At 43.8% G+C, this 15,756-nt stretch overlaps 1 protein-coding gene across 2 annotated transcripts in view; it reads left to right on the top strand.

Moving 5' to 3' along the window:
- Positions 1-15,756, top strand: part of VPS53 (VPS53 subunit of GARP complex) — a 123,351-nt gene that overhangs the window by 12,079 nt on the left and 95,516 nt on the right. The window lies entirely within an intron of this gene.

Raw genomic sequence — 15,756 nt, forward strand, 5'->3', positions numbered from 1 at the left:
AGACCAGAAGCCGTACCTTGCAGTACAGCTCGCCCAGGGCCAGGCTGAAAGGCACACTGAAATGAGAAAACGGAGGTTTCCTTGTCTTTCTGCTGGGTGTCAGGTATCTCTGAGCCTCCATTCTGCTCTTTGACTTTCTGATTTATTTCTGGTCATGTTTTGTCTCCTGCTGTGATCTGTCCACACTGAAAGCCTCATGCTCTCCAAGCATGTCCCATGCTTTATGGACCTATACTTGGGTAAGTAAGTAAGTGTGGGTAAGTGTTAGCCACTCAGTCGTGTCTGACTCTTTGCGACCCCATGGACTGTAGCCCACCAGGCTCTTCCATCCGTGGAATTTTCCAGGCAAGAGTACTAGAGTGGGGTGCCATTCCTTTCTCCAGGGGCTCTTGCCAACCCAGGGATCAAACCCTGGTCTCCTGCACTGTGGGCAGATTCTTTACCTCCTGAGCCACCAGTGCTCATGTTCTTCTTTTTGCCTAAAAGGCACGTTCTCCTTTTTTTCTTCCAGCAGCTTCATTCTGAAATCTTACCCAGCTCAGATACTACTTCTTTTATGAAATTTTCTGTTCTGCTCAACTGATATACCAAAGGAATCAGAATATTAGAAATTCAAGTCCATAGGGGAGTTGAAACTCATCTGGTCATCTCTTCTCATTTCATAGATGAGAAAGTCGATCCCAGCAGCCATCAGTTAGAGGTAGAGTCTTTCTGCCCACAAACCCCCACAGGCTCTGGCCCCTGCTTTTCTGACTTACAGTGAGCACATCTTGTCCCTTTGGCTAGTATGTAAGCTGCTTGAAACCAGAACAGTATCTTTCTCATCTTGGTGTTTCTCAGAATGCAAAGTCCACCTGCCATAACGTTTTATTCAACTGTATTAAATATTTGGTCTGTGGGAGATTATCTAGTATTTGTAAATTAACGAAAGCCCTCTACCAGAAAACGTCACTGGGACCAGTGTGTGTGTCCCTTTAAAGACGTTTAAAGCTTGACTGGTGCTTGACCAGTCCCGGCTGTCTACCATTTGAAATAATAACACTGCTGTTTAGCGTGTTTCCGCCTGTATTTAGAAAGGCTCACTAGAAACCCTGAAATACTTCAGAGATTCGCAGGTATTTACAGTGTTGAGAATGTGAAAATAAAGTGAATCATCCATCAGGACTTTTTACTGGGTGACACTGTGTGGATATTATACCTTTCAGTTATTTCTGTTCTAACCTGTGATGACAAACAGGCGGTCTTGGAAAGCAGGCCCTGAGGTAGGTGGCCTGGAGGAGAGTCGGCCCTCTCCACCTTCACTTATTAATAGGTTGCTGCAGCAAGGCAGGTCGTATTTCAGAGAGCAGCGCCACATTTTCAAGAATGTTTAGATAGCATTTCAATCTGTGATGGAATTTCGTGTTCGTCTCCTTAGAATCCAGACAGAAAGGAAGCCCAGGAGAAGTAATTGCTTTTCCTGTCATCCCCTCCATCTGTGTTTTCCAACAGTTTGTAATGCAAGCTGAAGGAGAGACTTTTTTTTTTTTTTCCAGAGAGCTTTTGAGTCCTATCCTTGTCAACTCATAGGGGTGAAAAAGCCTTAGTGTCCAGCCCCACTAGCCAGTGGTTTGCTGAAGAGAGGCTCCATCTGACTGGCATAGACTCAGGAGAATTACGGATGTTCCAAAACATTGGACTTTATAGGTCAAGAGTCCTTGGTTCCCTCTTCACTGGAACAGAGGAAACTCTGCCCTCAGAAAACTTGTTTCCGAAGTTTCTAGGGAACACTCAGAAGGGGAGAGCAGAAACGTGGACAAAAGGAAGTTTTCCTTTCATCCATCTCCTCTTGATTGTGCGCACCCAGGACAGATATGCTTTGTCATCTGTGTAAATAAGAGGAAAGTGTTGACTTCACATTCATGGTGTCTTCAAAGATGTCTTTTGCAGAAAAGGTCCTTCTGGAAAGCAGTGTTTCTGACTCCAAAATTATTTGTGGAGAGGAAGCGATTTAGAAACTGAAGACACAGTGAGGCAGTTTCTTTAGTTTCCTGACGTTTCTGAAACGCCCACCTCCTGGTTAGCACTCTGCTGCGCGTGTTGGAGAGCCTTCCATGTCGACCACCTCCTAGGTGGGCGGACTTGAAGTGGTCTAGTCCATGACCTTTTCTAATCAGAATGTGCTCTTACGAAGCTAATACAGCTCAGAATTCTCCCAGTTTTTATCTGTTGAAATCATCAGGCAAAAGCTTTAATTAAATACCCACATGTTTGAAACTTTGTGGATGAGATGAGTCAATACAGTAAGCGCGTGAGCCGATACGCTTTGAAACTTAACTTCCACAGCTTCCCAAGCATTGAAATGGACAGCTTGAACAGAGGTAGAAAGAGAGGTGACTAGAGGAGTGGGTTAGAAGAAGAAAAAGTTTGCATGTGAAATTTCAAGAGTGGCCAGACCTTGATCAGTTCCTAGTCAGCTCACTGAGAATCACCAAGAGAGGGTCAGTCCCAGGACTTCCTTCAGTCTCTTGTGTGGAGCTTGTCTATAATGTAACTATTGCACCAAAGCAAGACTAAGGTTTTGGAGGGGAGGAAAATTATTGCCATCTTCAGCTCTGCTCACTCAAACTTTGATTTGGAAGAAGCATATAAGATCATTGTAGAACCACCTCCCACTCAGTTCAGGAATCCTTTCTATGACATCTCTGACATTTCATTATCCTGCTTCTGCTTGGATACTTGCAGTGATGGGCAGCTCGCTATTTTGTTATTCCACAGGACCATTTGTTCCAGTTTTGTACAGCTTTAATTGGAAGAAACTTCTTTTTTTTTAATTTATTTATGTGGCTGCTCCAGATCTTAGTTGCAGCACAAGAGATCTTCTGTCTTCATTGGGGCATGCAAGATCTTTAGTCGCAGCATGTGGGCTCTACTTCCTGACCATGGATCAAACCCAGGCCCCTTGCATTGGGAGCCTGGATTCTTAGCCACTGGGGTGTCCGCATCTCTTCTTGATTTCAGGAGACTTTTGCCTTCAGTTCTCTGCTGGGTTCAGAGAAGTTTTGATTTTGCTTTATTCTTTTTCTCATTGTTAATTTAAGAGCACTTTCCAGCTCTCCGCATCCTGGCAAAAACACAACTGACCAGTGGCTTTTAATGTAGTTTAGTATCAGAAGTTCAGTAATAAGATTTCAGATTCCACACTGCAATCAGTCTTTAAGAATCTACTACTTTTCCTCAAAAAACTTAGATTTACCCTACAAAACCAGCAATATATCCAGAGAGAACACTTTGAAAAAGATAACATGTCCCTCAGTGTTCACGGTATTATTTACATAGCCAAGATATGGAAGCTACCTAAGATACTGATCCATAGATGAGTGGATAAAGAAGATGTGAAATACACACACACACACACACACACACACACACACACACACACACACACACACGGAATACTACTCAGCCATGAAAAAGAGAACAACAAATTTGCCATTTGCAACAACATGGGTAGACCCAGAGGATACTATATTTAGTGAAATAAGACAGAGAAAGACAAGTACTACATGTTATCACTTATATGTGGAGTCTAAAAAATAAATGAATATAACAAAACAGAAACATACCTACAGATATAGTGGTTACTGTATCTCCCCACAGATACAGTGGGGAAAGAGAAAGGGAAGGGAAAGAAATGTGTGCGTGCTAAGTCGCTTCAGTTGTGTCCGACTCTTTGCGACCGCATGGACTGTAGGCTGCCAGGTTCTTCCATGGGATTCTCCAGGCAAGAATACTGAAGTTGCCATGGTTTGCCATGGGTTGCCATGCCCTCTTCCAGGGGATCTTCCCAGGGTCAAAACAGGAATAAGGAATTAAGAAGAACAAACTAGTTTGTGTAAAACAAGTAAGCTATAAGGATAGTGTACAGCTCATGGAATATAACCAATATTTTGTGGAGTACAATCTATAAAATTTCTGAGTCAGTTATAGAGACTTGAAATTAATATAATATTGTAAATCAGCTATACTTCAGTTTAAAAAAAGAATCTACAGCTTTTCAAGTTTTGCTGTAGTTTGAAAAACGATTATCCACTGAAAAGGATATTAAAATATTGCTTTCTTTTTTAACTGCCAATCTGTGTGAAGCCAGATTTTTATCATATTTTTCAACTAAAACAACACATCACAACAGATTCAATCCAGAAGCATATATGAGAGTCCAACTGGTGTCTGTTAAAATGTATACCAAAGATGTTTGCAGAGGTATGAAATAGTGCCACCCTCTCAAATTTGTTTGGAAGAAATACAGTTATTTTTCTTAAAAGCATGTTATTTATATTAACATGTAATGGGTTTATTATTTTTTTAATGGATTAATAAATGTTTTTTAAATTTCTCAGTTTTAGTTTCCAGTATGGTATATATTCATAGCTGTAACCCACATAAACAAAATCTCTTTGGGATCCTCAGTAATATACTCGATAGGAGTATAAAGAGATCCTGAGATTTAAACATTTTTAGAAATGCTGTTAATAGTATTTCAGTGTTCAGTAAGTAGGAATGAGAGGCAGTTTGCTCTTGATTTTAGTGACAGTGAGTGTTCATATACTTGTTCATTCACTTATACAGAAAGTTAGTGCTTTCTCCATGGTGGGCTCTGTTCTGGGGCCTGGGGATAATACAGTGAACAAAACAAAGGTCCTTCTCTAGAGGTGATGCTGAATGTGTCCGTCTCTCGTTTCCAAATTTTGTGTGAAGGACATATCCTCATGACCTTGGTTCACTAACCCTGTTTGCCAGAAAAAGAGATGTTGAATTTTATTATATGCATTCCCTTCTTCTTCTTTTTAAGTATTTATATGCTTATCTGGTTGTTCCCGGTTGTAGTTGTGGCACACAGCGTCTTTAGTTGCGGCGTGGGAACTCTCAGTTGTGCACGTGGGATCCAGTTCCCTGACCAGGGGTTGAACCCAAGCCCCCTTTGCATCTTCTTCAGATGTGAGCATATGGTTTTTCCATTTGGTGATTAGCTTAGTGTTGTTTTAAGTATTTAACCCTCCTTAAATACCTACCGGATCATGGTGTTTTGTCCTTTTTTGTTGAATTCTGGCATGATTATCTTGGATTCCCATTCCTGTTCAAAAACTTCATTCCTTTTTCACAACTGAATAATATTCCACCGCATATACATGTCACGTTTTGTTTACCCACTCGTGTGTCCCTGGCCCAGTGCCATAATGAGCACTGACATACAAATATCTGTTTGAGTCCCTGCTTTCATTTCCTTACAGAACATACCCAGGTGTGGAATGGCTGGATCACGTGGTCACTTTTTAATCATTTCAATATTTAATCTCTTTGGAAACATTTTTCCCATATTGTTCTGGACTTTAATAATATATGTTTCCTCTTGACAAGCATATGGTCCTGTTTTGTTTTCATTTAACACATATGGACAGTGTGCTTCAGATTAGTTATAGGCTTAAGTGTTTGTGTTCAGTACCTAACAATAATGTTGCTGCCCTCTTCAAAACAAAACTGCCAGGATGATGTCTTTTAGTTAGCATGTCCAGCAGTTGGACTATTTCCTTCCTGACCTTAGAAATACATCAAGTCCCACTTGTGTGCAACACGATTATTGAAAATGGTTTTAGGAAAATAGTATTGCCAAGAAGGAACACTGAAGCTTATTATTCTTCTGAGCCATCTCCATGTAAATTGGCAGTCTTCAGGAGCCAAGAAAGAAGGTCAAGCATAGCTTTTGCCATCTGCTTGTTTCCATGTTAAGGGCAGTCACAGGTTTAAACTAGAGTCTCCACATCTAAGGAGGAAAATGTCATTCATCACAACCGTAGCTGCTCTGGCCAGGTTACTCTTACTTTTGACTGCTAGCTGTTAGTGATGGAAGGAAAATTCCATCCTTAGTCTGTTTACCCATTAGAAAAATCGTAGTATAACTGCTGACAGGGTGAAGATTTCTGGGTTTTAGATCCCTGACAGAAGTCATCCAGGTGTGTTTAAACAATGAATGGGAATTTGAAACTCTGTTACTTCATGTAAGAACTTGACCTCCTTTTTCCCTCTCCCCTCTTTCATCCATGGAAATACAGAATTTAGAGCAGCATGAATTTGGTTCTTTGGTGGTTCTGTCAACATTTCCATTCATAAATCCCTGTTTTCAGGAGTCTGTAACATAGCTATAAAATCGCCTTTGCTCTAGTTTGGACTCCGAGGTCTCTGGAAGGAGATTAGTTTTGCAAAACCAGAGGTAATGCCTTTTTAGTCTGTTTTGGTTTGGTGTTCTGTAGTTGTCTAAATCAAAGCTCTAAAATTCATACAGCATTGGATCACATGCCAGCATTTCTGGGTTTTGTTTCCATGTTATATTGTGGACCCTCTGAGCAGATGCCATGTTCACCTCTGTGTTATGTGACGCCTAGAATTTGCATGTTGGGCAATCTACATAAGTGTCACTCTCATAACAGCCCCTGACCAGAGGAGGGTGTTTGCTCTAGAGATATACTTACTGACAGGTAAATCTGATGGTCCAAATGCCATCTTTTATAAAACAGAAGAGGTAAACTGAGGGAGTCTTTATTCCATCTCTGATCTAGTTAGTGACCCTTGTCTTCTTGTCACACTTGTTGCTTCTGAATTTTCTTGTTCTTAGTCACGTGACAGCAGTAGGGATAGATAGCCAACTGTTATTCACATGATAATATCACTTATGCTAGGCCAGGTGCTACACTTTCTTTTTCATTGAATACTTGGAGATACTGATATTTGGAGATTTGGGTTTCTCAGTTAGCATCTTGTGGTCCAGTTTGAGTACACTTGTCAACCCTGTGGTTATTCAGATCTCTAGAAGGAAGACTGGAGGCCTAATGTGTCATTCTCAATTGATTCACTATAAGTGAAGGCACATTTTGAGTTGCTTAGACAGAAGGTATGTTTTTACTTTTTTGTCTTAATCTGCAATGCTAATGTTTTATTACAAGATAACCTTGTTTATTTTGAGGAATTCCCTGTGGCAGTCCAGTGGTTAGGACTCGGCGCTTTCACAGCCAGGGCCCAGGTTCGATCCCTGGTCAGGGAACTAAGATCCCACAAGCCACATGGCCAAAAAAAACCTCCCCAAAACAAATAAACATGTTTCTCTTACATTCTGCAAAATGTTGCATCAATTACTTCATCCTCACGAAGATGTGCATTAGGCCACCTAGATGTTACTCTCCCTGTTTTACAGGTGCGGGAACAGGCTCACATCTGTGTTATGACTTGCCCCAGAGCACACTGGGTGAGCTATTAATAACAAGGGATTCAGAGTTTCTTTTTTTGGCTGTGCCAAGTCTTCGCTGCAGCATGTGGGCTTCTCTAGTTGTGGCATGCAGCCTCAGCAGTTGTGCCACAGGGGCTTAGTTGCCCACAGCATGTGGGGTCTTAGTTCCCCAGCCAGAGATGGAAGCCATATCCCTTGCATTGGAAAGCAGGTTCTTAACCACTGGACCACCAGGGAAGTCCCAGTGTCCAGATCTTCTGGATAGGTACACACATACCGGTGTGTACCAAATTCTCTTTTTTTAAACAGTGACAAATTTAAAAAGCAGATTCGGGAACCACTTTTTCTCCACTGTGGAACCTGAAAAGTTAACTGGTTCACAGGGGAGTCCAGACAGTGACCTTGACTGTGGCCTCGTTAACCATCTGGGCCCCTCTCAGCACGAAAAAGCTGGACTAGGAGAAGAGCTCCAGGCAGGCAGGAAGGGAGAACTGAGTATTGACTGCTTACCTGTGGTCCTGAGCACAGGGGAGCCAATCCTGAGGGAAGTGGAACAGGGAGAGACAGTCTTCCAGATGAAGCCTGCAGTTGTGGTGGTAGGAGGGGAGCGTAGCCTAAAGGGCTTTGGTACAGAAAGTGTGGAAGTGTTAGTCGTTAGGTCATGTCTGACTCTTTGCAACCCCATGGACTATAGCCCACCAGGCTCCTCTGTCCATGGGGTTCTCCAGGCAAGAACACTGGAATGGGTTGCCATGCCTTTCTCTGGAGATCTTCCCAACCCAGGGATTGAACCTGGGACTCCTGTGTTGCAGGCAGATTCTTTACCATCTGAGCCACCTGGGAAGAAGGGAACTATAAAAAAAATCAGCCGAAGGAACATCCAGAAGGCAACCCTGAATGAAGACCATAGTATAGATGAGCATTTGTTACTCAGTGACTGCAGTTGGATGTGATGGTAAAATATGGAGGATTTGAATTTAACTTAGCAACTGGGAAGTCCTAGCAGGAAGTAGTCCTTTGTTAAACCTGAGCAGATTGTTCCTTTAAATGTGCCCCATCTTCTAAAGTATTGAATTTCTGTACCTTTTATTCAGCAAAAGCAGCTGAGACTCTTGTTTGAACTTTTCCTTCCCCAGCTGCATTTGGAGTTGCTGCTTTAAATGTGCTCATCCTCAGGGGTTACATTTCATCAAAGGAAGCTGTGCTTGAGTACATTCCCCCCACCCCGCTATTTCAGGGCAAACAGATTTTAAGTTATGGGCAATAACAGATATACGCAGAATTGTAAAATGTAAATGTTTAGTCTTGTTTGGGTACTGCTGAGTTTGTGTCCCAGCCCCGTCTTAGGACTTTAACTTCTGGCTTGTTTCCTAAACACAATAAAAATGAACCCTTTGGTTCACATCTTTGGGGATGTGGTTTGCAGAAATCATAAATTAAAGTAACTTAGGTGGAACAGAGCCTTTTAACAAATAAGGTGAAAATTACTCCTTTTGCCCTTTACATTCTTTTGGTTCCCAAACTTGGAAAGAAATCTGTGCTTTGAATAAAGCCTCTTTATACCCAGGGTTTCTGAATGGGCTGTGGAAGAATTTGTATTAGCATCTAGTGCTTCGCCGCTGATGGGTGCCCATCTGGCATTTGACCGGGGCTGCCGGACCTGGAAGGTACCTGGTGTGTTCGAGGCCTCAGAGGATCGTGATGCTGTGCACATGCAGCCATCCACGGCAGTGAGATTCCTGGAGCTTCTGCTCCTGTTTGGCTCGATCTTGGGGCACAGGCTGCATTGTTTTTATTGCTGAGACTTTTTTAAAGCACCTCTTCTTCAGCTAGGGATGCTTTGTTTCCATAGCAACAGTTCTCAGTGGTGCCAGGCCAGCCAACAGTGTCAAAAGAAGAGCCATTCCATACTCACCCCTAGATGTCTGCCTTTAGTGGATGTCCAGGGTGCCCCTGTTTAGGCCTCATCAGATATGGTCGCCCTTTGCAATGTTTTCGTGGAATCCCTTGCTTTCCAAATGATTCTGGCATTTATACCTCTTTCTATTGATCTCATCTTCTAGTTACTTCTATTGATATTTCTTGTGTATCCCTCACAAGCTCTTTAAAGATACGTCCCCCATCTAGCAATCTTTTTCTCTCAGTATCTAGCTTTAGTATAGGCAGTAGACACTCACTTTTTATTGACGGGGTGAGCAAGAGATTGAAGTTTTCTTCCCCTGGAGAATGGCTCATTTGCAACATGATTTGGCGAGATCATCCCCAGATCCTTGAGCCGCCCTTCTGTGTGCCCTGCAGATGTTGGACTTAACCAGCCTACTTGCAAAGCTCTAAAATATGGGTCATCAGCCTTCGTTCTTAGAGGGATAGTCTCATCTGAAATGTCACACTCCATCTGGGAAACCAGGGAATAATAATAATTACCATTAGTAGCCCCACTGATGAACTGAGTCTTCCATCAGGACTCTCTGGGTGACAAAAGACAAAGTCCAGTTCAGACTGGCTTAGGCGAAAGGATCGCCTGGAAGGCTCTATTTATTTATTTATTTGGCTGAGCTCCTGGTCTTAGTTGTGGCATGTGGGATCTACTTCCCTGACCAGGGATCAAACCCAGGGTCCCTGCACAGGGATTGTGGAGTCCTAGCCACTGGACCACCAGGGGAGTCCCTGGAAGGCTAACTGTGTCGTTTTGAGTAGCCTGTGAAAGAATAGTGTTGCTGCCAGGCTTATCAAACAACGGAAGGTGGCCCTGGAATATGGCCCTGGATCTTTCTGGGTCTGTCTCTCCAGGTGTCAGCTTCATCGTCTCGACCTGGAGACCAGCTACCATCTACCCTAATTTCACATCCTAGGGCTACCTTCACCAGAGAGAGATGAACTTTGTTTCCCAATTCATTGTGGAAAATCACAGAAAAGTTCCAAGTGGCCCAGCTTGGGCCTGGTCTGCCTCTGGGACAGCCAACTCTGTTAGGACATAGAGGAAAACTCCCAGGAGGAAGGCAATGTACTGAGTAAACAGTACCCAAGGTGTTCACTGCTAAGCCCTGTTTTCCTTCCTGACAAGTCTTTGGGTTGGGACTATTGTCCTTGTTCTAGGGATGATGAGTCTGTGCCTCTTTGATGCTGAGGTTGAGTGGCTGGACAGAAATCATGCAGTAAGTGGCAAGACTGGCATTTGAATCCCTGTCTGCTGGTTCAAGAACCCCCTGCTTTTTTACTAATACTGTTCATGGCCTTTCCAAACAATAGGAAGGGAACTGAGAGATGGAAAGTTGAACAACAGAAATGATAGCAGAGTAAGTGGGAAAATATCATTTTCTTTCCAGTCACCTTGAACATTAGCCCCTTACTTTTTTTTCAGAGAACTTAAAGCCATATCAGTTCTGAAAATGAGCAGCCTCTTCCTCCTTCCTGTGGTGGCAGCAAATGGGATCTCAGTTTTCAATCTCTGAAAGGCTGCCCATGGACTCACAGGATAAAGGCAGTATACTTCTCTCAGAGTGAAATTAGATGCATCTAGGAGCTAGAGGGGAGGTTAATTTCTCTAAGCATTTTCATTGGCTCAGGTCCTCTCCGTCTACACAGGTGGCAGACAACAGTGCTGGGGGGAGGAGGGGGGTGCAGGGGGAAGGAGGTGAAAAAAGAAGGAATCACTGAGGTCTGTGCCAGGTTCCACACTGCTTATCTTCCATGCCCATGACCTAGCGAGGCTTAGGTAGACCATTCAGCACCTGCTTCAGGAGGCAAGGAAAATAAAGAATAATGGTTACAGTCAATAATGCACAAAAATACAGGGATAGCATAACTGATTCTGCTGTGTCTTCTAGGCCAGCTCAGTGGGTTGCCTTGAATCTCCCATTTGCAGAGTCTCAGTCAGTAAAGAGGATGGCCACAGTCACTGCTTCCTAATAGCATCCTCGGATGCAGGCTGCAGCCACGCTCCAGTGCTTAATTCAGAAACTCCGCTAAGGGTGGATTGAAAGCAGACATTTTTGGTGATTAGTTCTGTTTTTAATCCACAAACGGCCTGGAATGGAAAAGTAAGCCACATTTTATTTTAATGAGTGTCTAGGGGCAGTGCCAGAATCATTCTTTCAGCACGTTTTCTCATTAGCTAGGTATAAAAACATTTTAGGGTCATTTAAAAGTAAAGTCTTGACCTTCTGTAGGTCCTAGGATATTTCCAACTACAAAACACTCCTCTTCCAGGGTGATTGATTATTAGATATCAAATATTAGGGTAGGTGTTGAGAATGGACTTGCTTGATGGAGTGAATACTTCAGAAGAACCTTTTGGACTCTGGAAAATGAATTATATTAAATTTCCTCAACTTCAGTACATTGTTATAACAAGCAAAAGTATTCCAGCCTGAAAACAAACAAAAAAATCTGGCAGACAGTTTATCTTTCTTTAAGACTGTGAAATGTAAGATGGTGTGAGTCTTACTTCTTTGCTGAAAAAGTGGTACCTTAAGCAGAGACAGTTCTGGTAGGATGCCAGATGGAGAAGAAGAGAGAAAGAGAGACAGAAACCCTTTCTCTGAGAAAGGACTGTGGAAACTTCTCCAGACCTGAGATCGAAGCATAGGATGTGGCCCTTCTTGCCTTTCCTTTCACTGAATGTCATGTGTCTTAGAGGATTTGGGTGGAGAACACTTTGGCTTTAATCCCATCAGCGCATCCTTAGACCATGATGTGACCAACAAGATCACAGAACTGGATGCACAATTCTGTGCAATTGGATGCTGTGCTACAAAAAGTAAGCCTTTTTTGATGGGAACTTGCCAGCAGGGGGCCTCTGCAGTGCTTTCTCACACAATGGCCAAACATTTTTTTAGAAGGTCCAGTAGGTTGAGAATTTACTCACTTCTGGCAGCATTGGGGGCCTTAGACTTTACATTAGCCAAATAGATAACAGTTACAGAAAGTGGGATGCTGTGGCTTTGAACCATTGCTTACAGTGGTACCTGGAGTTAGGGAGGGCTGTGCTCATCCAGAGCAGTAACTCAGCACTGCTGCTCTTCTGAGAAGTACCCCACGGGATTTATAGTGAAGTCGCTCAGTCGTGTCCAACTCTTTGTGACCCCATGGACTGTAGCCTACCAGGCTCCTCTGTCCATGGGATTTTCCAGGCAATAGTACTGGATTGCCATTTCCTTCTCCAGGGGATCTTCCCAACCCAGGGATCAAACCCGGGTCTCCCACATTGTGGGCAGATACTTTACCGTCTGAGCCACCAGGGAAGCCTGTTGGCAAATATTTGTCAAGTTCTAACTATGCTCCAGCTTTGGTTAGATGCTGTAGTAGAGGTGAAAGCAGTGAAAGTTATTTGTTCAGTTGTGTCCAGCTCTTTGCAACCCCATGGACTATAGCCTGCCAGGCCTATCTGTCCATGGGATTCTCCAGGCAAGAATACTGGAGTGGGTAGCTATTCTCTTCTCCAGGGGATTTTCCCAACCCAGGGATCGAACCCAGATCTCCTCCATTGCAGGAAGATTCTTTACCATCTGAACACCAGAGAAGCCCTTAGTTGAGGTGATGCTTTGTTACCAGAGTCATTTTGGGTAGTGAGAAGGAGCTATTGGTAATTATACTCAGACGGTCCTTCTCTTCTGTGATTGTCCCGTTACCCACTCTCCCATCTACTTCCCTATCAATTTCTCCTCATCTCCTTTTCTCTCTTATCTTCTCATATCAAAAGCTTTATGAAAAAAATAGTTAAACCAGGAGTCAGCAAGGTTTTTCTGTTAAGGACCAGGTAGTAAATGTTTTAGATTTTATATATCATCTGGTCTCTGACAAAAACCCATCCATGCTATTGTGTGGTCCAAGTAGCCACAGGTAAAACCTAAATGAAAGGGATTAGAATGATCCAAGCCAACACTGTTTACAAAAACAGGTGTGGCAGACTAGATTTTGCCCTGAGGTGTCATTTGCTGGTCCCTGCTCTCATACACACCGCCTCCACTTTGTCACACCACTGTCCACTCCTGTTCCCTTGACTCCACTGAAACCGTTCCTGTCAAGGTCATCAGTGACTTCCCTGGTGTTCATTTTGGTGGCAGTCTTCTGTCCTAATCTTACATGAATTTTCTCATATGGAAACACAAAAGACCCAAATAGCCAAAGCAATCTTGAGAAAGAAAGATGAAGGAATCAGGCTCTGTGACTTCAGACTATACTACAAAACAACAGCAATCAAAACAGTATGGCACTGGCACAAAAACAGATCATTTATTACTTTTTCACATTTTAATTTTGTTAGAACTTGATTTTGGTTTGTCATCATCTTAGGAACTCTAATGTTGGTCAGTATGGTAGTCAGCAATGCTCAGCAGAATCTTGTATCCTGGTTGCTGCTGCTAAGTCACTTTAGTCGTGTCCGACTCTGTGTGACCCCATAGATGGCAGCCCACCAGGCTCCCCAGTCCCTGGGATTCTCCAGGCAAGAACACTGGAATGGATTGCCATTTCCTTCTCCAATGCATGAAAGTGAAAATTGAAAGGGAAGTCGCTCAGTCGTGTCCGACTCTTAGCGACCCCATGGGCTGCAGCCCACCAGGCTCCTCCGTCCATGGGATTTTCTAGGCAAGAGTACTGGAGTGGGGTGGTGTCCTGGTTATGAGGAAGTAAATATTAGAAATAAAGAAGAGAACTCCTAGGAGGGGTGGCGAGGTGCAGTAGATGGGCATGGATTCACTGGGGCCGTGACTGAGGATAGGAAGTGTCTGACAGTGGGCAGGCCTAGAGGTGGTGAGTGAGAGGGAAGAATAGTGTGTATGTGTGAATGTATGTATCTATCCATAGGTGCAAACATACATTTGCCCAGGCTGGTCATAAGCCCTGGAAATAGACCTAGTTAGTATCTGTGCAGTTTTTTACACCTATTATGTCATTGAATCCCCCCAACAACACTGGAAGTAGGTTGCATTGTCACCACTTTGCAGATGAGGAAACCGATCCCCAGAGATGTTGTCCAGCTGGTATGTGACAGCACAGGGAGGCCTCAGACACCTGCCTTCTGGCTGGAACCTGGTGGGATCTGTCACTGCTCCACAACTGTTTTGGGGGTGCTGAATCTGGGAGTGAGGAAGGCAGGATGGTGGGAAGCAGAGAGGACACAGTTGCTGAATGAGGCATCCTTTCAGAAGGGAATGGGGTTGAGGGGCTGCTCAGGGAGACCCAGTTCCATTCCATCACCCATTTGGACTGGTTACTCCTCTTCAGGTAACATTTCCCAAATTACAGATACCAATGCCAGTTGTTGTTCTGAGACCAAACCATCTGATGATTGAAATACCTTAGTCCAGACGGCAGACATGACCAGTATAAAAGCTCCTTTGCCTCCCCAGCCTTGGTAGATACAAGTTCAGCTATCCAGCAGAGCAGATGCACACTCTGCCTGCCCTGGGAGGTGGTATGAACAGCTGTTTATTCAAATAGCATCACCTCAGTCTTGGCAACAAACAGGCAAAAGAAGCTGAGACACAGTCTCATGTGGCAGGTCGGCATTCCTCGTCCCCAGCCTGAAACCCCTGCCGATCCCAGAGGTGGAAGAAAGTCAGAAGAGACCTCTATCAGGGCTGAGCCACACTAGGTGAGATATTCCAGAAGGAGGAAGTAGTCCCAGCATCGGAACAAGCAGCCTCTTGGAAGCCAGGGAAGGATGGGGAGACAGAGTTCCTCCTTCCAGCCAGGGAGGAATTACCTGCCTAGGAAGCCGCCTTAAGTTTGCTTTTTGAGGATGTTTTTCAGCAGAAAGGAAAATGTGTTAGTTTGTAGTCCAGAGGCAGCTCTACCTCTGGCTTCTGCTGAAGGCGAAGGTTCAAATCTGTCAGGGCTTTTGTCTTCTGCCTACACCACAGCTTTGCTGTCCTCTTTCCTCGGTCAGGGTGTTCTTCTCTGGGAGGCTGGCTGTTTGTTCCGTGCAGGCGCAGATGGCCACACACAGACTTATTACATTTTAAAGGGCTCAGGAGGCCCCGTTAAGACAGGCCACGCTTAAATCCAAAATAAATGAACTGCGTTTGATGAAATAAAGCTTGAGTTCTTCAGGCCACTGCCTCCCTCACTGGTATGTGTGTTCTACTAGTGTGCAACTGAGCACCTTCTCCACTTCGCAGATGTTCCTTCTCAGACTCGCACAATTACAGCTGTGGGTTGTAATGCTTTTCATGGGTGTCATCTTCGTCGGGTTTTATTTCAGTGGAAACATTTGGCTCACCATTAGCTTTCTGTGTCCCTTTGTAAGTTCTTTGATTTTTAAGTGGAGTACCTAAAAATGTCTTTAAGGTTGGCCACAGTTCTGGAGTCCCCATGCACAGCTGTGATTTTTTTTTTTTTTTTTTGAAGGCTCCATCTTCTGGAACTTCCAAAATCTGGAGCATCTCCTGCCCTCAACTTAGAGCCACCTCTGTGTCTCTGCAGGCTTTTGAAGGTTGCCGTATATGGGTGCACATGCACACACGCAGATGTGCATTCCTGTTTATTTGTTGTCA

Source organism: Bos indicus, chromosome 19 (genome assembly GCF_029378745.1).
Source record: "Bos indicus isolate NIAB-ARS_2022 breed Sahiwal x Tharparkar chromosome 19, NIAB-ARS_B.indTharparkar_mat_pri_1.0, whole genome shotgun sequence".
Classification (NCBI taxonomy): Eukaryota; Metazoa; Chordata; class Mammalia; order Artiodactyla; family Bovidae; genus Bos; species Bos indicus.